Source organism: Sminthopsis crassicaudata, chromosome 1 (assembly GCF_048593235.1).
Source record: "Sminthopsis crassicaudata isolate SCR6 chromosome 1, ASM4859323v1, whole genome shotgun sequence".
In the NCBI taxonomy this organism is placed as follows: Eukaryota; Metazoa; Chordata; class Mammalia; order Dasyuromorphia; family Dasyuridae; genus Sminthopsis; species Sminthopsis crassicaudata.
In genome coordinates this window covers 459,317,624-459,339,252 of record NC_133617.1, presented here as the reverse complement: position 1 = coordinate 459,339,252, position 21,629 = coordinate 459,317,624, and the positions used below count along the sequence as shown (strand labels likewise).

General features: G+C 33.2%; 1 pseudogene; it reads right to left on the bottom strand.

Annotated features, from left to right (window-relative positions):
- Positions 1-276: 276 nt before the first annotated feature.
- Positions 277-21,629, bottom strand: part of LOC141550436 (geminin pseudogene) — a 128,008-nt pseudogene continuing 106,655 nt past the window's right edge.

Below are 21,629 nucleotides of genomic sequence, written 5' to 3'. Positions count from 1 at the left end.
ATAAATATACGATATATAAGCAATGCTCTTTTTGATGGGAGATTGAAGTTTATTTATCAAGTATATATATATATATATATATATATATATATATATATATATATATATATATATCATATCAGACTCAACTGAAAAAGATGCTATTTACATAAAGTATCACAAGATTAAAAATACACAGTATTTGTATTTTAATACAAGTGTCCAAAAGCAAACTACAAGAATTTGCTGAATACAAGTAATTTTCTGCCATTAAGCATCATGTTAAAAGAGTCAAATGTTCAAGGTTTTGACTAATTTAGAAAAGTAACCCAAAGATGTAACTAAAGGTAAACTTTTGGCAGTGTTATTTCCCAATAGTCAAACAAAATATTTATACACATGGTCATCCATCTGTAGGTAAAGAACCAATTTTTTCATCACATGTGGCAAAGCTGTTTTGTTCTAAATCACTGCCTGTTTCTTCACCTCCAGAATCAGAATCTTCAAATGCTGGATTCTTTTGTGTTTCAAAGTTTTCTAGAGATTGGCCAGTGAGTCTTTCTATCATATCTGCCATAATTGTACATGTCCTGCTAGTTCTGCTAATTCCTTATTGTCTTCTTTTAGGTGGGCAATGTCATTGTCCTTCTGTTCAATTTCTTTATGTAGTTTCTCATTTTCTTGTAGTACTTCATAAAGAGCCTTCCTCCATTTTTCTGCCACTTCTTTCCAGTACTGAGGAGGAGGATTTTCTTTAATCATGAGATCAAAAGCTTCTTGAGAGACTCCTAGATTTTCATTTTCACTATGCTCTGGACCTAAAACAACATCAGTGTTAGAAGACTTAGATGTTACTTGGTCATTCCAAAGCTTCCTTTTGGATAAGGCCTTGATAGAAGTTGACTCCTTTACTCTGCCGACTAGAGAACCAGAGGCTGAATCATCTTGAGTGTTCGTCTTGGTAAAAGGCTGACATTTGTGTTTTCCAAGAAATATTTCTACAAATTAAGACATATTGTCTGGCTATTAAATAATTACATTTTTAATTATTATCATGCCTTTATAGTTCCTTTGGACCCTTCTTCCTCTTTTGTCAACTTCATTCTGGAACTCATCAAAAAGCGAAGAGTAGCACCGGGTGCCAAAGAGGCATACTCACGCACACAAAAATGGTGCCGAAGGAGAGACCAGGACCCAAGCAGTTGCTTATTAGATTCTTTGGGTCAGTGTAGAGGTTAAGAAGGGATAAAAGCCAAGGCACATGGCTGTCCTCTCATTACTGCCCTAGTCTAACTGTACTCGGTTCCCTTGTCTCCAACTATTTATTTTCAGCTGTTTAATTGAAAATATGTCCATTAAGTAGTTCAAAACCATGTAAAGCCCTAATAATTAATTCCCCATTTGCCTGAACCTCTGAATTCTTTATGGATTCTGTTTCTCTAAACTCAAAGTTAGTATGTATGTATATGTGGATTTTTGTGTGATGATATTTGTGTATGAAGGTAAGTTATTGTATCTGTGTGAGAGTGAATTGGTTTTCAGGGAGAAATAAAACTTCTGATATGAAGATTTGCTCAACTCTTTTCAGGGAAGCTCAACAAACTTTAGTGTTCACTTGGCACTTAACTTTCACTTGTGACTCCAAGGAGCTGTGGCATGCACCGAAGCCATAATCAGTAAAACATTTTTTTAGCATACAAACTAAACTAGGTTGAAGATAGGCTACATATTAGTGAATCAGGGAATATCTACACAAAGCATATGAAGACTTATTATGGTGAAATGGGTGGATGAGAATATGTTTTCTCAGTGGTCATGAAAGTATTTAGAGCTTGGTCAGAAATTGAAGATATCCCAATCCCTGGGATTGATTGTATCCCAGTCCATTGCTAGTCATCTTTATTTTTATTTTGCCACTGGTCTTTGGTGACTCTGGAAGAAAGTGAGAATGATAACTTTATGCAACTCTGTCTCTTTTACACTAGTTTCTTACACACTAGTCATGGTATTACAAAGCAACATCATTGTCCATCTTCAAAAATTAAGAATAAATAAAAGAATAGGGGGAAAGATAAGCCATTTTATTAATATTTTATTTTTCCAAATACATACAAAGGTAGTTTTCAAAATTTGCCTTTGAAAAATGTTACATTCTAAATTTTTCTTCCTCTTCTCTCCCCACCCTCTCTGATATAGATTAAACATTTGCAGTTCTTCTGCTATGTTTGTCATGTTGCAAAAGAAAAAAAAAATAATCAGATCAAAAGGAGAAAAAAAAAACATGAGGAAGGAAAAACAACAACAACATAAAAAACAACAAGCAAACAAAAAATATTATGCTTTGATCCACATTCAGTCACCATAGATATCTCTCTGGATATGAATGGCACTTCCATCCTAAGTTTACGCATATGTGGGTTTAACTTCAATATTTTTAAAGAATAATTTCAAACCATCAGAAATATCTCTAGAACATGAAAAAGGGAAATTTACCTGTGCTAAAGCAAAGATAGAGGAGGAGGAGAGTAAGAGTTTGGATAAGGACCAGGAGAGGTTATAAAGGTATCAGAAATGATTTCTTTTTACAATAAAATTCAATAGATTTCTTGAAAATTAGTGAGCTTTTTGGAACCCAACAGAAATTTAGTAAATTTACAACTGGCTTATTGTGTAAAGCAAAATGATCCTAGGTAGTATACAATTGAAAGTACTAAATGCTGATTTATTTGCACTATTATAACACACAGATAATTTTAAAAATTAAGGAATAGCTATGGAATACTAGGACAGGATAGTCACAGAAATATAGCTGTATACATTGTACATAGATTGGAATATCCAGGACTCAGAAGATGCTCTCCTAACAGAAATGGATATGTTTGAAGCTTGGTATGAATAGACTTGGGCTGGAAAGAGCCATCTGCAGCCAAAGAGATAACTATGGAGACTGAATGTGGATCAAATCATAGAATTTTCACTTTCCTTCTTGTTCCTTTATTTGCATTTTTTCTCATTTTTTCCTTTTGATCCTATTTTTTTAGCAAGAAAATGGAAATATTTCCATTTTAACCTATGTTGGATTATTTGCTGTTAGGGGAGAAAGGAAAGGGGGAAAAATCTGGAATACAAAGTTCTGCAAAGGTAAATGCTGACAACTATATTTGCATGTATTTAGAAAAATAAAATATTATTAACATTACTCCATCTATTAAAAAAAAAAGAACTGTTTGTTGAAAAGAGCCAAGTCTATCACAAGTTGGTCATAACATAACTAGTTGTTTCTGTGCAAACATATTCTCTTAATTCCGCTCACTTCACTTAGTATCAATCCATGTAAGAGATTCCAGGGTCATCAAAAATTGGCCTGCTCCTCATTTTTTATGAAACATACATTCATATACCATAACTTATTCATCCATTCCACAAATGTTGAGCAATTTCTTGTCCCTTGTCACTACAAAAAAGGTCAGATACACACAATTTTTTGTATTAATTTTATAATTATAAAAATTTTGACTATATATGCATGGGTAATTTTTTTACATTATCCCTTGTATTCACTTCTTTTCCAAATTTTCCCCTCCCTCCCTCTACTCACTCCCCTAGATGACAGGCAATCCCATACATATTAAATGTGTTACAGTATAACCTAGATACAATATATTTGTGTAAAACCAAATTTCTTGTTGCTCGGTAAGAATTGGATTTCAAAGGTATAAGTAACCTGGGTAGAAAGACAATAGTGCAAACATTTTACACTCCTTTGCCAGTGTTCCTTCTCTGGGTGTAGCTGTTTCTGTCCAACATTGATCTACTAGAACTGAATGGGATTTTCTCTATGTTGAAGAAATCAACTTCAATTAGAATGTATCTTCATACAATATCACTGTTGAAGTGTACAGTGATCTCCTGGTTCTGCTCCTTTCACTCAGCATCAGATCATGTAAGTCTCTCCAAGCCTCTCTGTATTCCTCTTGCTGGTCATTTCTTACAGAGCAATAATATTCCATAACATTCATATACCATAATTTACCCAACCATTCTCCAATTGATGGGCATCCATTTATTTCCATTTTCTAGCCACTACAAAAAGAGCTGCCACAAACAATTTGGCACATACAGGTCCTATTCCCTCCTTTAGTATTTCATTGGGATATAAGCCCAGTAGTAGCACTGCTGGATCAAAGTTCATGCACAGTTTGATAAATTTTTGGGCATAGTTCCAAATTGCTCTCCAGAATGGCTGGATTCTTTCACAACTCCACCAACAATATATCAGTGTCCTAGTTTTCCCACATCCCCTGCAACATTCATCATTATTTGTTCCTGTCATCTTAGCCAATCTGACAGGTGTGTAGTGGTGTCTCAGAGTTATCTTAATTTGCATTTCTCTGATCCGTAGTGATTTGGAACACTCTTTCATATAAGTAGATATAGTTTCAATTTCATCATCTGAAAATTGTTTGTTCATATCTTTGCCCATTTATCAACTGGAGAATGGTTTGATTTCTTATAAATTAGAGTCAGTTCTCTATATATTTTGGAAAGGAGGCCTTTATCAGAACCTTTAACTGTAAAAAATGTTTTCCCAATTTTTCTTCCCTTCTAATCTTATTTGCATTAGTTTTGTTTGTAGAAAAGCTTTTTAATTTGATGTAATCAAAATCTTCTATTTTGTGATCAATAATGATCTCTAGTTCTCCTCTGGTCATAAATTCCTTCCTCTTCCATGAGTCTGAGAGGTAGACTATCCTCTGTTCCTCAAATCTATTTATGATCTCATTCTTTATGCCTAAATCATGGACCCATTTTGGTCTTGTCTTGGTATATGACGTTAAGTGTAGGTCCATATCTAATTTCTGCCATACTAATTTCTAGTTTACCCACCAGTGTTTTTTTTTTTCTTTCAAATAATGAATTCTTATCCCAAAAGTTGGTAACTTTGGGCTTGTCAAACACTAGATTGGTATAGTTGTATCTTATTTTGTCCTGTTTACCTAATCTATTACACTGATCAACTAATGTATTTCTTACTCAATACCAAATGGTTTTGGTGACTACTGCTTTATACTATGGCTTTAGAACAAGTATAGCTAGGCCACCTTCATCTGACTTTTTTTTTTTCATTACTTCCATTGAAATTCACAACCTTTTGTTCTTCCATATGAATTTTATTGTTAATTTTTCTAGGTCATTAAAATAGTTTCTTGGGAGTTTGATTGGTATACACTAAATAAATAGATTAGTTTGGGGAGTATTATCATCTTTATTATATTCGCTTGGCCTATCCACAAGCACTTAATGTCTTTCCAATTATTTAAATCTGACTTTATTTTTGTGGCAAGTGTTTTGTAGTTTTGCTCATATAATTCCTGACTTTTCTTTGGTAGAAGGATTCCCAAATATTTTATACTCTCAACAGTTGTTTTGAATGGAATTTTTCTTTGTATCTCTTGTTGTTGCATTTTGTTGGTAATGTGTAAAAATGCTGAGGATTTATGTGGATTTATTTTGTATCCAGCAATTTTGCTAAAGTTGTGAACTATTTCTAATAAATTTTTATTAGGATCTCTGGGGTTTTCTAAGTATACTATCATATCATCTGCAAAGAGTGATAGTTTGATTTCCTCATTACATTCTAATTCCTTTAATCTCTTTCTTGACTCTTATTGCTGAGGCTAGCATTTCTAATATAATATTGAATTGTAATGGTGATAGTGGGCAACCTTGTTTCACTCCTGATCTTACTGGGAAAGGTTCCAGTTTATCTCCATTACATATTATGCTTAATGATGGTCTTAAATATATGCTCCTGACTATTTTAAGGATTAGCCCATTTATTCCTATACTCTCAAGTGTTTTTAGTAGGAATGGATGTTGTATTTTATCAAATGTTTTTTTCTGCATCTATTAAGATGATGATATGGTTTTTATTAATTTGATTATTAATATGGTCAATTATACTAATAGTTTTCCTAATATTAAACCAGCCCTGCATTCTTGGTATAAATCCTACTTGATCATAGTGTATTATCCTGGGGATGATTTTCTGAAGACTTTTTGCTAATATATTATTTAAGATTTTAGCATCAGTATTCAATAACGAGATTGGTCTATAGTTTTCTTTCTCTGTTTTCAACCTATCTGGTTAAGGTATCAGTACCATGTCTATGTTATAAAAAGGAGTTTGGTAGGACTCCATCATCCCTTATTTTTTCAAATAGTTTATATAACATTAGGGCTAATTGTTCTTTAAATGTTTGGTAGAATTCACTTGTAAATCCATCTGGACCTGGAGATGTTTTCCTGGGGAGTTGATTAATAGCTTGTTCTATTTCTTTTTCTGAATTGGGACTATTTAAGCAGTTTACCTCCTCTCTGTTAGTCTAGGAAGCCTATATTTTTGGAGGTAGTCATCCAAAACTTGGATCCAGCAATTTTGCTAAAGTTGTGAATTATTTCTAATAACTTTTTATTAGAATCTCTGTGGTTCTCTAAGTATACCATCATGTCATCGGCAACGAGTAATAGTTTGATTTTCTCATTTCCTACACTTATTCCTTTAATCTCTTTCTCGACTCTTATTGCTGAGGCTAGCATTTCTAATACAATATTGAATTGTAATGGTGATAGTGGGCAACCTTGTTTCACTCCTGAGCTTACTGGGAAAGGTTCCAGTTTATCTCCATTACATATTATGCTTAATGATGGTCTTAAATATATGCTCCTGACTATTTTAAGGATTAGCCCATTCATTCCTATACTCTCAAGTGTTTTTAGTAGGAATGGATGTTCCTAAAGTCATCCACTTAAGTTATCAAATTTATTGACATGATGTTGGGCAAAGTAATTCCTTATTATTGCTCTAATTTCCTCTTCATTGGTGGAAAGATCCCTTTTTTATTTTTAAGATTACAATTTAAGGACTTATGGGCCAAGATGGTGGTGAGGAGGCACACAGCTGCTTGAGCTCCCAGTTTTCTCTCAGAATTTATTTCATGACAAACCTCAGAATTAATGCTTGACCAGAAAAAAAACTCCCACAAATAATTACCAACAGAAGACATCCTTGAAATTTGCCATAAAAGGTCTGTGTCTGCTCAGGGGAGGGGACAAACAGGCTGGGCACAAGCTGCAGACAAGAGTGAGAGTGAGGCAGACAGCTCACGCTGCTCAGACCCAAGGGGGTGTGATCTCTTCAGTTTCTGCATAAATGCCCATTACCCCAGTGTGTATATTCCATCTTGGCAGCAAGCCAGGAGAAGCAGAGAAGGTATAAACACTGGAGATAAAGAATAAAACGCTGGAATGCTAGCGTCTCTCAGGACCTGGCTAAGCCGCCCCCCCAAGTGACTCAGCACATTCTTAGTGCCTTACAGTGCAGACCCAGCCCAGCCATCTCTGTCCCGTTAGTGCCTTGCTGCTGTCACCCGCAGTCTGTAGAGGAGGCCCGGTGACAATATCCAGCCCCTCCTTCCCACCACAGAAACAGACCAATTTTTTTTTTCTCTTTTCAATTTGTTTTCTTCTATTTCTGCTCTGACAAAATGAACAAAAAAATTTAAAAGTACTCTAACCACTAACAGCTTCTGCATGGATAGAGAGCAGACTCCAAACCCTGAGGAGAGTAAAAGGAGACGGTCTCCAGAGGAATCCCCTAAGGGGGATATGATCTGCTCCTCTATACACAAAACTCTCATAGAGGAAATCAAAAAGGCTCTCATGGCTAGAAGAAAAATGGGAACAGGAACGGGAAGCTTGTCAAGAGAGTCTAGAGAATTCATCTAGAGTGGATAAAGAGATCAAATCATTGAGAAATAAAATTAGTGAGTTGGAAAAAGAAAACAGCTCTCTAAAAAATAAAATTGATGAAATGGAAAAACTCAAAACTCATAGAAGATAAAATCTCAATTGGACAATTATAAAAAGATATTTAAAAAAGTGAATGAAGAAAATATATCATTGAAAATAAGAATTGAACAAGTAGAAATGAATGACTCAAGGAGAAACCAAGAAGTAGTCAAGCAATACCAGAAAAATGAAACAATTGAAAAGAATGCCAAGCACCCTATTGGAAAGACAATAGACCTGGAAAAAAGATCCAGGAGAGACAATTTGAGAATGATCAGACTCCCTGAAAAATATAAGAAAAAAAAGAGGTTGGACACTATTTTCCAAGAAATTATCAAAGAGAACTACCCAGATGTTTTGGAAACAGAAGGTAAAATAGACATTGAAAACATTCATCGATCACCTACTGAAAGGGAACCTAAAATCAAAATTCCAAGAAATATAGTGGCCAAGTTCAAGAACCTTCCGATAAAGGAAAAAAATATTAGAAGCTGTTACAAACAAGCAATTCAGATATGGAGGAGCCAAAATAAGGATAACTCAGGATCTAGCAGTATCCACATTAAAGGAATGAAGGGCCTGGAATATGGTATTCTGAAAGACTAAGGAACTTGGTATGCAGCCAAGAATAACTTACCCAACAAAAATGAACATCTTTTTCCAGGGGGGGAAAATGGACATTTAATGAAATAAATGAATTCCATCTATTCTTGAAGAAAAAAAACAGATCTACACAAAAAAGTTTGATCTTTAAATACAGAACTCAAGAGATTTCTAAAAAGGTAAAAAGAAATCTTGAGAACTATATTTCTGCCATAAAGATATGTAAAGAAGACATGTATAACTTGTCCTAGAAGTGGAAAGGATATTATATAATAAAAAAGTATAAAGTGGTGGTACTACATCTCATGAATAGGCAAAGGTAACTTATTATATCTGAGAAAAAGAAAGGAGGGGAATGAACATAGTGTGTATGAATAGACATATTCAATTTATGGTGAAACTTCTTCCACTTCATTGAAAAGTGGGAGGGAAGGAGTAAGCTAAGGGGAAAGGAATACAGAAATTGTGAGGAAAAGTGGTAAAATAAGGGGAGGAACTTTAAAGTGAGAGAGAGATACTAAAAAGGGAGGACTGTGAAAAACAAGTGGTGCACACAAGTTTCACACTGAGGACGGGGGTAAGAGGGAAGGAAAGGAGAAAAGCATAAGCAGTAGTTAACAGGATGGCAAGAAATATAGAATTAGTCATTCTAACCATAAATGTGAATGGGGTAAACTTACCCATAAAGAGGAAGCAGTTAGCAGACTGGATTAAAAGCCAGAATCCTACATTATGTTGTTTACCTGAAACAGGGCCATATATTCAGAATAAAAATAAATGGGTAGAGCAGAATCTACTATGCTTCAGATGAAGCCAAAAAAGCAGGGATAGCCATCCTCATCTCAGATCAAGCAAAAAGAAAAATTGTTCTCATTAAAAGAGATAAGGAAGTGCACTATATCTTGCTTAAGTGTAGCATAGATAATGAGGCAGTATCAGTATTAAACATATAGGCACCAAGTGGTGCAGCATCTAAATTCTTAAAAGAGAAAATAAGAGATCTGCAAAAAGAAATAAACAACAAATCTATAATAGTGGGAGATCTCAACCTTGCACTCCCAGAATTAGATAAATCAAACCACAAAATAAATAAGAAAGAAGTCAAAGAGGTAAATAGAATACTAGAAAAGTTTGATTTGATAGATCTTTGCGAAAGCTAAATGGAAACACTAAGGAGTACACTTTCTTCTCAGCAGTTCATGGAACCTATACAAAAATTGATGATATACTAGGACATAAAAACCTCAAAATCAAATTCAGTAAGGCAGAAATAGTAAATGTATCCTTTTCAGACCACAGTGCAATGAAAATTACATTCAATAACAAGCCAGGGGAAAATAGACGAAAAAATAATTGGAAACTAAATAATCTTGTACTAAAGCATGATTGGGTGAAACAGCAAATCATAGACATAATTAATAACTTCACCCAGGAAAATGATAATAATGAAACATCATAGCAAAATGTGTGGGATACAGCTAAAGCAATAATAGGTAATCAGAGGATGTTTTATATCTCTAGAGGCCTACTTGCATAAAATAGAGAAAAAGAAGGTCAATGAATTGGGCTTACAACTAAAATTGCTAGAAAAGGAACAAATTCAATACCCCCAGATAAACACAAAACTTGAAATTCTAAAAATAAAAGCTGAGATTAATAAAATTGAAAGTATAAAAAAAAATAAAACTATTGAATTAATTAATAAAACTAAGAGTTGGTTCTATGAAAAAAGATTACAAAATAAACAAAACCTTAGGAAATCTGATTGAAAAAAGGAAAGAGGAAAAGCAAATTGTTAGTCTTAAAAATGAAAAGGGAGAACTTACCACTAATGAAGAGGAAATTAGAACAATAGTTAGGAGCTACTTTACCCAACTTTATGCCAATAAATTCAATAACTTAACTGAAATTGAAGAATACCTTCAAAAATATACCTTGGCCAGATTAACAGAGGAAGAAGTGAATCGTCTAAATAGTCCCATTTCAGAAAAAAAAAAAAAAAAAAAATAGAACAAGCTATTAAACAACTCCCTAAGAAAAAATCAGATGGATTTACATGTGAATTGTGCCAAACATTTAAAAACAACTAATTCCAATGCTATATTAATTATCTGAAAAAGTAGGGATTGAAGAGTCCTACCAAATTCCTTTTATGACACAGACATGGTCCAGATACCTAAACCAGGTAGGCTGGAAATAGGGAATGAAAATTATAGACCAATCTCCCTAATGAATATTGATGCTAAAATCTTAAATAAAATATTAGCAAAATGACGACAGAAAATCATCCCCAGGATAATACATTATGCCCAAGTGGGATTTATACCAGAAATGCAGGGCTGGTTCAATATTTGGAAAACTACTAGCATAATCAACTATATCAATAACCAAATTAACAAAAATCATATGATCATCTCAATAGAGGCAGAAAAAACATTTGATAAAATACGAAATCCATTCCTATTAAAAACATTTGAGAGTATAGGAATAAACTGACTATTCTTTAAAATGATAAGGAGCATATATTTAAAACTGTCAGTAAACATCATATGTAATGGCGATAAACTGGAACCTTTCCCAGTAAGATCAGGAGTGAAACAAGGTTGCCCACTATCACCTTTACTATTCAGTTTTGTATATTAAATTTGTATAGCCTTGGCAATTAGAGCTAAGAAAGAGATTCAAGGAATTAGAGTAGGTAATGAGGAAATCAAACTATCACTGTTTTCAGATAATATGATGGTATATTAGAGAACCCCAAAGACTCTGCTAAAATCCTATTAGAAATAATTCAGAACTTTAGCAAAGTTGCAGGATACAAAATAAATCCACATAAATCTTCAGCATTTTTACACATCACCAACAAAATGCAACAACAAGAGATACAAAGAAAAATTCCATTGAAAACAACTGTTGAGAGTATAAAATATTTGGGAATCCATCTACCAAAGAAAAGTCAGAAATTATATGAGCAAAACTACAAAACACTTGCCACAAAAATAAAGTCCGATTTAAATAATTGGAAAGACATTCAGTTCTCTTGGTTAGGTTGAGCTAATATAAACAAAATGACAATACTCCCTAAACTAATCTCTTTATTTAGTGCTATACTAATCAGACCTCCCAAGAAACTATTTTAATGACCTAGAAAAGATAACAATAAAATTCATATGGAAGAACAAAATATTGTGAATTTCAAGGGAAGTAATAAAAAAAAAAAAGTAAATGAAGGTGGCCTAGCTGTACCTGATCTAGAACTATATTATAAAGCAGCAGTCACCAAAACCATTTGATATTGGAAAATAAATAGACTACTTGATCAGTGGAATAGGTTAGGTTCACAGGGCAAGATAGTGAATAAAAATAGCAATTTAGTGTTTGACAAAGCCAAAGATCCCAACTTTTGGGATAAGAATTCATTATTTGACAAAAACTGATGGGAAAACTGGAAATTATGGCAGAAAGTAGGCATGGACCCACACTTAACACCACATACTCAGATAAGACCAAAATGGGTCCATGATTTAGGAATAAAGAAGGAGATCATAAATATATTAGAGGAACCTAGGATAGTTTACCTCTCACACTTGTGGAGGAGGAAGGAATTTGTGACCAAAGTGGAAATAGAGATCATTACTGATCACAAAAGAGAAATCCCCTTGTACTGTATCTTATGGGCTCTATGTAGCCATTTTTGTATTGTTGCTTTTTTTGGTTTTGCCTACTTTGCTAGGATGCTTTATATGTATCCTTTTTTATTATTATAACTTTTTATTGATTAGAACATATGCATGGGTAATTAAAAAAAAAAAACATTATCTCTTGTTTACCTCTCAGACCTGTGGAAGAGGAAGCTATTTATGACCACAGAGGAACTAGAGATAATTATTGATCACAAAAGAGAAAATTTTGATTATTTCAAATTGAAAAGCTTTTTGTACAAACAAAACTAATGCAGATAAGATTAGAAGGGAAATAATAAACTGGGAAAACATTTTTACAATCAAAGGTTCTGATAAAGGCCTCATTTCCAAAATATATAGAGCATTGACTCTAATTTATAAGAAATCAAGCCATTCTCCAATTGATAAATGGTCAAAGGATATGAACAGACAATTCTTAGATGAAGAAATTGAAACTCTTTCTAGCCATATGAAAAAATGCTCCAAGTCATTATTAATCAGAGAAATGCAAAGTAAGACAACTCTGAGATACCACTACACACCTGTCAGATTGGCTTAGAATGACAGGGAAAGATAATGCAGAATGTTGGATGGGATATGGGAAAACTGGGACACTGATACATTGCTGTTGTAATTGTGAATACATCAAACCATTCTGGAAAAAGCCAATTTGGAACTATGCTCAAAAAGTTATCAAACTCCATATCCTTTGATCCAGTAGTTTATACCCATTACATATGATGCTTATTGATGGTTTTAAATATATGCTCCTGACTATTTTAAGGAAAAGTCCATTTATTCCTATACTCTCAACTGTTTTTAATAGGAATGGATATTGGATTTCATCAAATGATTTTTCTGTATCTATTGAGATGATCATATGGTTCTTATTAATTTTATTATTAATATGGTCAATTATATTAATAGTTTTCCTAATATTAAACCAGCCCTGCATTCCTGGTATAATTCCTACCTGGTTTTATCCTGTGGATGCTTTTCTGTAATCTTTTTGCTATTATATTTTTTTTAAGATTTTAGCATCAATATTCATTAGAACGATTGGTCTATAATTTTCTTTCTCAGTTTTCAACTTACCTGGTTTAGGTATCATTATCATGTCATGTATATCATCATATAAATGACAGCATCAGTGTCATAAAATGAATTTGGTAGGACTCTTTCAATCCCTATTTTTGCAAATAGTTTATATAGCATTGGAGTTAATTGTTCTTTAAATGCTTGGTAGAATTCACAAGTAAATCCGTCTGTTACTGGGGATTTTTTTCTTACAGAATTGATTAGTAGTTTGTTCTATTTCCTTTTTTTTAAAGATGGGACTGTTTAACCAATTTACTTGCCCTGAGTCAACATAATGTTACAAAATGCTATCAAAAAGCAAAGCCTTACCAAATTTATTATTTCTTCCGATTCATATAATAAAATAATTTATTTCTTTTTTGTTCACATTAAAAAATAATTATGACATAGTCTTTAAAATCATACAATTTTCCCCTAGAGCTGGATAATATTCCCATTTAATAGAAGGAAGCATTTACTTTATAGAGCTTTTTAAGGATTCAATTTGTAAATTTTTAACATAAAAATTATTGGAAAACCTTTTTCAAGTTAATAGAAGATGAGGTTGAAATTTCAAATTGTTGAAATTCTATACTGCATAAGTGAACAATTTAATTTTAAATGGTTTGCTATCAAATCAGAGTTATCACATATCAAAATCCTATCAGGTTATCTCTTTATGAGTACTATAGATAATAAATGATCCTCAATCCCTTCCTTATTATTCCTATTCCCCACAAAGCTTTATAATCTTGCTCCCAATGAATTCTCCAAATGTTCTGTCTTCAAATTGTAAAGATAAATTTAGCTATCACTTTAATGAGAGTTAAACAGCAGTATAATGAACCAAAATTATGGTAAGTGAAGAATACATCTTTTGTTCTTTCAGTGAAAATTCCCATGACAACTGTCTGCTGCCATTGATAATGGCATCAAGTCTATGTTTAGAGTCATGTTTACACAGAGAAACACACATTTCCTGTAAGCTGAAGCTGAGTTTTTCCTGCACACATTCTGCTATCCTTTCCACTCTCCTTCTATATAACCTTTAGATGATAAGGATTTAATTATATTCATTTAACCATAATGCTTTATTAATGTTATCACTGATATTGCTTCCTTGATAGTTGCTTATGGGTATTTTTAAATAGCAATTGTTAAATAAATTTCAAAAAAACCTGTATAAGCTTAAGTCATCAATAAAGTGAATACACTATAATCTCACTTTCTCAGTGTCAAATAAGTACATCTTCCTCTCTCAAGATATTAGGGGTCACCTAGGAATTTGAGGGTATCTCTGCTCTAATACCTTTGGCTTGAGTCCTCTCATTATCCCCTCCTCAAAAAATGGTAAATTTCAGCAATTGAACCTCCAGTTTCATTTAACTACATAAGCTATTTATTATAAGAAATATTAACTTAAATATATATATATATATATATAAGAAAATAAAATACAAACATGCCTTCTATCCCAAATATTTCAAGAGTACTATCAAGGGTTTCTTATTTTTTGATGAGAGTGGGCTTAAACATAACTCAGTTTCTTTTTGTTGGAATTGTCTTGGATCATGTGGCTTAGAAGTGCTAATTCCATTAAAGTTGATCATCACACAATGCTGTTGTCACAATGTATAATATTCTCCTTGTTTTTTTTTTCATTTACTTATAATCAGTTCATCAGTTCCCTGTTTTTTTCTAAAATTTGTCTACTTATTATTTTTATAGAAATATAGTTTTCCATTACATTCATATGCCATAATTTGTTCAAGTAATTTGCTAATTCATGTGCATCTCATTAATTTTCAGTTCTTTGCCACTACAAAAAGAAATGCTATAAACATTTTTGTACATATGGGTCCTTTTTCTCTTTTTTATAATTTTTTGAGATACAGAACTAATAGAGGTATTGTTGGATCAAAGATATTTACAGTTTTATATTCCTTTGGGCATAGTTACTCTCCAGAATGCTTTGATCCATTTACAACTCTACCAACCATGCATTACTGTTCAATTTTTTTCCATATATTCCACAACATTTTTAAAATTTTCCTTTTCTGTTACATTAACTAATCTCATAGTTGTGACGTTATAGTACAGAGTTGTTTTAAGTATTTCTCTAATCAATAGTGATTTAGAGCATTTTCATATAAGACATAAAGATAATTAAGCTCAATTCTACATAGTACTATTCCCATCAAGTTCATTTCCAAATATGTCACTGCAACTGATTCCAAATATATCACATTTGTATCTAAGCTAAACCATAGTTAGATCCTGAACACCACTTATTTTTTAATTGTTTCTTCTGCCTCGACACTGACATGATGAATTGATTCCAAAATCCCACTTATCAGTATTAGGATGCTTAAACACTGGATTCCTAGGTATCTGGGATATTGTGATGCTGGGACACAAAAGCTGATATATTTAACTTTCTGAATCTTCAAAATGTGCAAGATTAGATTTTTTGAATCTCTTTAGTTAAAGCTGAAAGGAAGTTAAAAAAAGGAACAAAGGACTAAAAGTTGTACTTACACAAAAGAAAAGGGGCTTTTAATTTTTTTTCATGTATTTTTTTTTGTTTGCTTTCATTCCTCCTTCCTACTTTTTATTCTTTTAATCTAATTTGATTTTAATTTATTTTGGACTTTTAAGGAATTCCTGTTTGACTTACATTCAATTTGCATTTTGTTTTTAGGCTTTATTGTAGCTGTTTTGACATCATTGTCTTCTTCTGAGTTTGTGTCTTGATTTTTTTTTTCTATTGTGTCCTTTTAATGGTCAGATACTCTTGTTGCTGTTGCTGTTGCTGTTCATTTCTTTCTGACTTCCTTCTCGAATTTAAACTTTATAGTTCAAAATGTTAGCTCACTGTCTTTAGCAATTCTTAATCCCTTTGACTAAAGCTGAAAGGAAGAAATAAAAACAATTAAGTCAATGTTTTGTTTACATAAATCAACAAAGGAAACATGAGAGAAATGACAACAAACTTTGAACTTTAAAGTTTCAACTCAAAACTGACTAACACACAAAATGGAGGTATGAGTAGAATATATGAAATTGTTTAGATTGCATTGTTTAGAAGAAATAAAACACAAAACATAAAAGATTCACACTTAAGTAATACCAGGCCTAAGAATAGGATTTATTATGCCACACCTGAATTTCAAAAAGCGTGAGGCATTTAGGATTTCAAACATATCCTTAGTAAAAAACAGCCATATTTAAAAGAAACTATTAAAGATAACAATTAAGGGCATATGGATACCACAGATGAAATATGAGGAAATGAGAGTGATATAAAATACACATGTTCAAATAGCTTGCATATAGTGACAAAATTTAATCAAAAGATTAAAAATAAACTTAAAATTAAAGCTTTGTGGAGTCAAAGGAGACCTAAAGAAGTCCAATAGATATTTAATAAAAATATTTTATGCCCTGAATTTATTTTTTGAAGAAATTCTCAGTTACTGAAAATGAATCACAAGTATATTTTACAATTGAATCATAAAAAGGTTGATCATAATTAATTTCTGGGGGCAGAGCCAAGATGGTAGAGAAGGCACACACAACTTTCTAAGCTCCTCTCATGCCCTCACTACCAATTATTGAATTCATATAGCACTTGGCTGGTGAAATTCACAAAATTTAAAGGTACAATGACTCACCAGTCGAAAATAATCTGGAAGAGAGCCAGAGGTTTGTCCTGAGGGATGGGAACAGACCAGCACAAGCAGGGAGATAGAAAAGACTAGCATCCTGAGCAGACCAGGGACAGGGTAGCCTCTGTGGCTAGAAAAGTTGTGGAGACCACTCTGCCATAGGCTGACTGCTTTGTCTTGATTGCAAAGCAGTGGACCAGCAGAGAGATTAGAGCCAGAGGCACAGGGTACTCTAAAAATGCCAGAACCTAATAGGATCTGGCTGTACCCACTCAAAACTGAAAGTGAATCAGCATAGACCAGCCCAACTGTGCAGCTCCATTCTGCAGCATGGCCAGGGCAATTGCAAATCTACACGGCAGAGAGGTGCAGCCCAGGGCAGCCTCTAATATGCACATTGGGGGGCTCAGCCTAGGGCAATAGATTTGCATTTCTCTAATCAATAGTGATGAAGAGCATTTTCACATAAGACTAAAGATAATTAAGCTCAATTCTACATTGTACTATTCCCATAAAGTTCATTTCCAAGTATGTCACTGCAACTGATTCCAAATATATCACATTTGTATCTGAGATAAAATGTAGTTAGATCCTGAACACCACTTATTTTCAACTGTCCTTCCCTGGACAGAGTCACTTCCAGTGCCTTGCGGCACTATTCACTGGCGAACTGCTAATACCCACAGCCCCACAACTGTCTTGGGCTTGGGAAAATGACACTTTTACTGCTTGCTCTCTTGCTTTAGGGTAGTCATTAATCTGCACAGCAGAGTTCTTCACAAGGCACCCTCACAGCTCAGCTGTGCAGGCCTGAGTCACTGTTTCCCAGAGCACTCCCATACCTGGCCACTCTTTATAGCCAGTTGGCAGGCAGTCCATACACCTATCCCTGTTCTGTAGAGGAAGCTGGTAACCTCCTGGCCCTGAAGGCAGACCCCACAAATTTTTAAAAATGAGTAAAAAAAAATCAAAAGGATGATCTATAGCTTCTATACAGAAAGAGAGCAGGTTTTCAACCCTGAGGAGAAAAAGAGCAGTCTCCAGACAATTGTTTGTCCCCAACACAAAAGGCTCTACTAGAAGAGACATTAAAAACCTTAAAAGAGAGCTAGAAGAAAACTGGGGAAAGTAAAGAGAAGCTATGCAAGAGAGTAACAACTTCCTGAAATGTGAATTGGAAAAGGTAAAAAAACTCCCAGGAAATGCAGGAAAACAGAATTTGTGAGTTGGAAAAGGTAAAGAACTCCCAGGAAAGTGGAATTTGTGAACTGGAAAAAGAAAATAATGCACTAAAAAAATTACTGAAATGGAAAAAAAATTTCCAAGAACAAAGCAACTCATTTAAAAACTCAATTGGACATATACAAAAAGAAGTAAAAAAAAACTAATGAAGAAAATAACTCATTAAAAATCAGAACTGGACAAATAGAAATGAATGATTCATTGAGACACCAAGAATCAGTCAAGCAAAATAAAAAAAATGAAAAATTAGAAAGAAACATTAAATACCTACTTGGAAAAACAACAGACCTGTAAAATAGATCTAGGAGATATAATCTGAGAATTATTGGGCTTCCTCAAAATTATGACGGAAAAAAGAGCCTAGATACTATTTTATAGGAAATCATCAAAGAGAACTGCCCAGATGTAATAGAACCAAAAGGTAAAATAGTCATTGAAAGAATTCATGCACACCTTCTGAAAAACAAAACAAAACAACAACAACAAAAACAAAACAAAACAAAACAAAACAAAAAACAAAACAAAACAAAACAAAACAAAACAAAAAACTCCAGGGAATGTTGTGGCAAAATTTCAGAACAATCAGAATAAAGAAAAACATATGCAAGCAGCTAGGAAAAAATTCAAATACTGAGATACCACAATAAGGGTCATTCAAGATCTGGCTGCCTCCATATTAAAGGATCGAAGGGCCTGAAATCTGATATTCTGAAGGGCAAAAGAACTACCCAGCTAAGGTGAGAATTTCATTCCATGGAAGAAGATGGACATTTAGTGAAACAGATGAATTCCATTTGTTTCTAAGGAGAAAAAAAAATATGTAAACAAAAAAATCAATCTCCAACCACGGGACTCAAGAGAAGCAGAAAAAGGTAAAAGGAACTCTTGAGAACTGTATTTCTGTTTTGGATATACATAGAAAGGGAAGTAGAAATGGAAAAGAAGGATAGTGTCAGAAAAAGGGAAAAGGGGAGATATTAAGAGGGAAACTACATCCCATATAGAGGCAAAGGAAACCTATCATGTCTGGGGGATTTTAGAGAGGGAGAGGAACACTGTGAATCTTACTCTCATCAGAGTTGGCTCAAAGAGAAAATAATGGACATATTTGTTTTACAGAGAATTCACTCTCACCTCATTAAAATGTGGAAAGGGAAAAGGGAAAAAGGAAAGAGTAATAAGGGAAGGGTATAAGAAAGGGGAAGGGATTTAAAGGGAAGAGGGAGGGATCCTAAAGAGGGAGAGCTGCATGACACAAGTGGGGCCCATAAATTTAATACTGGGGAAGGGGGTGAGGGGAAACAAGGGAAAAAAAAACATAATCTACGGATAATACAATGGCAGGAAATACAAAATTAGTAACTTTAACTGTAAATGTGAATGGAATGAACTCTCCCCTAAAGCAGAGGCAGATAGCACACTGGAGCAAAAGTCACAACCTTACAATATGTTGTTTATAGGAAACACATTTAAAGCAAGGAGCTACATACAGAATAAAGTTAAAAGTCTGGAGCAGAATCTATTTTGCTTCAGGTGAAGTCAAAAATCAGGGATAGCCAATTTTTTCTCAGATCAAGCAAAAGCAAAAATTGATATAATTAAAAGAGATAAGGAAGGAAACTATATCCTGCTAAAGGGTAGCATAGATTATGAAGCAATATCAATACTAAACATATATGCATCAAGTGCTATCACATCTAACTTCCTAAAGGAGAAGTTAAGAGAGCTGCAAGAAGAAATAGACAGCAAAACCATAATAGTGGGAGATCTCAATCTTGCACCCTCACAATTAGATAAATCAAATCACAAAACAACTAAGAAAGAAATTAAAAAGGTAAATAGAATATTAGAAAAATTAGGTATGATAGACATTTGGAGAAAACTGAATGGTGACAGAAAGGAGTATACTTTATTCACAGCAGTTCATCAAACCTATACAAAAATTGACCATATATTAGGACATAAAGACCTCAAAACAAAATGCAGGCAGGCAGACATAGTAAATGCTTTCTTTTCAGATCACAATGCAATAAAAACTACATTCAAAAAGAAGTTAGGGTTAAATTGACCAAATAGTACTTGGAAACTAAATAATCTCATCTTAAAGAATGATTGTTTGAAACAGCAAATTATAGACACAATTAATAATTTCACTCAAGATAATGACAATGATGAGACATCATACCAAAATCTGTGGGGTTCAGCTAAAACAGTAATAAGGGGAAATTTTATATCTTTAGAGGATTACTTGAATAAAATAGAGAAAGAGAAGATCAATGAATTGGACTTGCAACTTAAAAAGCTAGAAAAAGACCAAATTAAAAACCCCCAATCAAATACTAAACTTAAATTTCTAAAATAAAAAGGAGAAATTAATAATGCTGAAAGTAAAAACAAAACAAAAAAACTATTGAATTTATAAATAAAAATGAGTTGGTTTTATGAAAAAACCCAATAAAATGGATAAACTTTTGGTAAATCTGATTAGAAAAAGTAAAGAGGAAAATCAAATTGTTAGTCTTAAAAATGAAAAGGGGGAACTTTCCACCAAATGAAGAGGAAATTAGAGTAATAATAAGGAGTTACTTTGCCCAACTTTATGCCAATAAATTTCATAACCTAAGTGAAATATATGACTACCTCCAAAAATATAGGCTTCCCAGATTAACAGAGGAAGAACTAAATTGCTTAAATATTCCCATTTCAGAAAAAGAAATAGAACAAGCTATTAATTAACTCCCTAAGAAAAAATCTCCAGGACCAGATGGATTTACCTGTGAATTATATCAAACATTTAAAGAACAATTAGCCCCAATGTTATATAAACTATTTGAAAAAAATAAGGAATGAAGGAGTCCTACAAATTCCTTTTATGACACAGACATGGTACTGATACCCAAACCAGGTAGGTTGAAAACTGAGAAAAAAAACTATAGACCAATTTCCTTAATGAATATTGATGCTAAAATCTTAAATAAGATATTAGCAAATAGACTTCAGAAAATCACCCCCAGGATAATACATCATAATAAAGTAGGATTTATACCAGGAATGCAGGGCTGGTTTAATATTAGGAAAACTATTAGTATAATTGGCCATATTAATAATCAAATTAACAAAAATCACATGATCATCTCAATAGATGCAGAAAAAGCATTTGAAAAAATACAAAATCCATTCCTATTACAAACACTTGAGAGAACAGAAATAAATGGACTTTTCCTTAAAATAATCAGTAGCATCTATTTGAAACCATCAGTAAGCATCAGATGCAATGGGGATAAACTGGAACCATTCCAAATAAGATCAGGAGTGAAACAAGGTTGCTCACTATCACCATTACTATTCAATATTGTATTAGAAATTCTAGCTTTGGCTACTCTGTCCTGATTTCAAGCAGGTATATTTGCAAATTTGCCAAATTTAACAGATATCCAGCAGAAGGTATTTTGGAAGAACTTAAGGAAATGTCTTTCTCAATTGGGCCTGGAGAATGGGGGAGGGTAGCAGACAGACTGGATGGAGT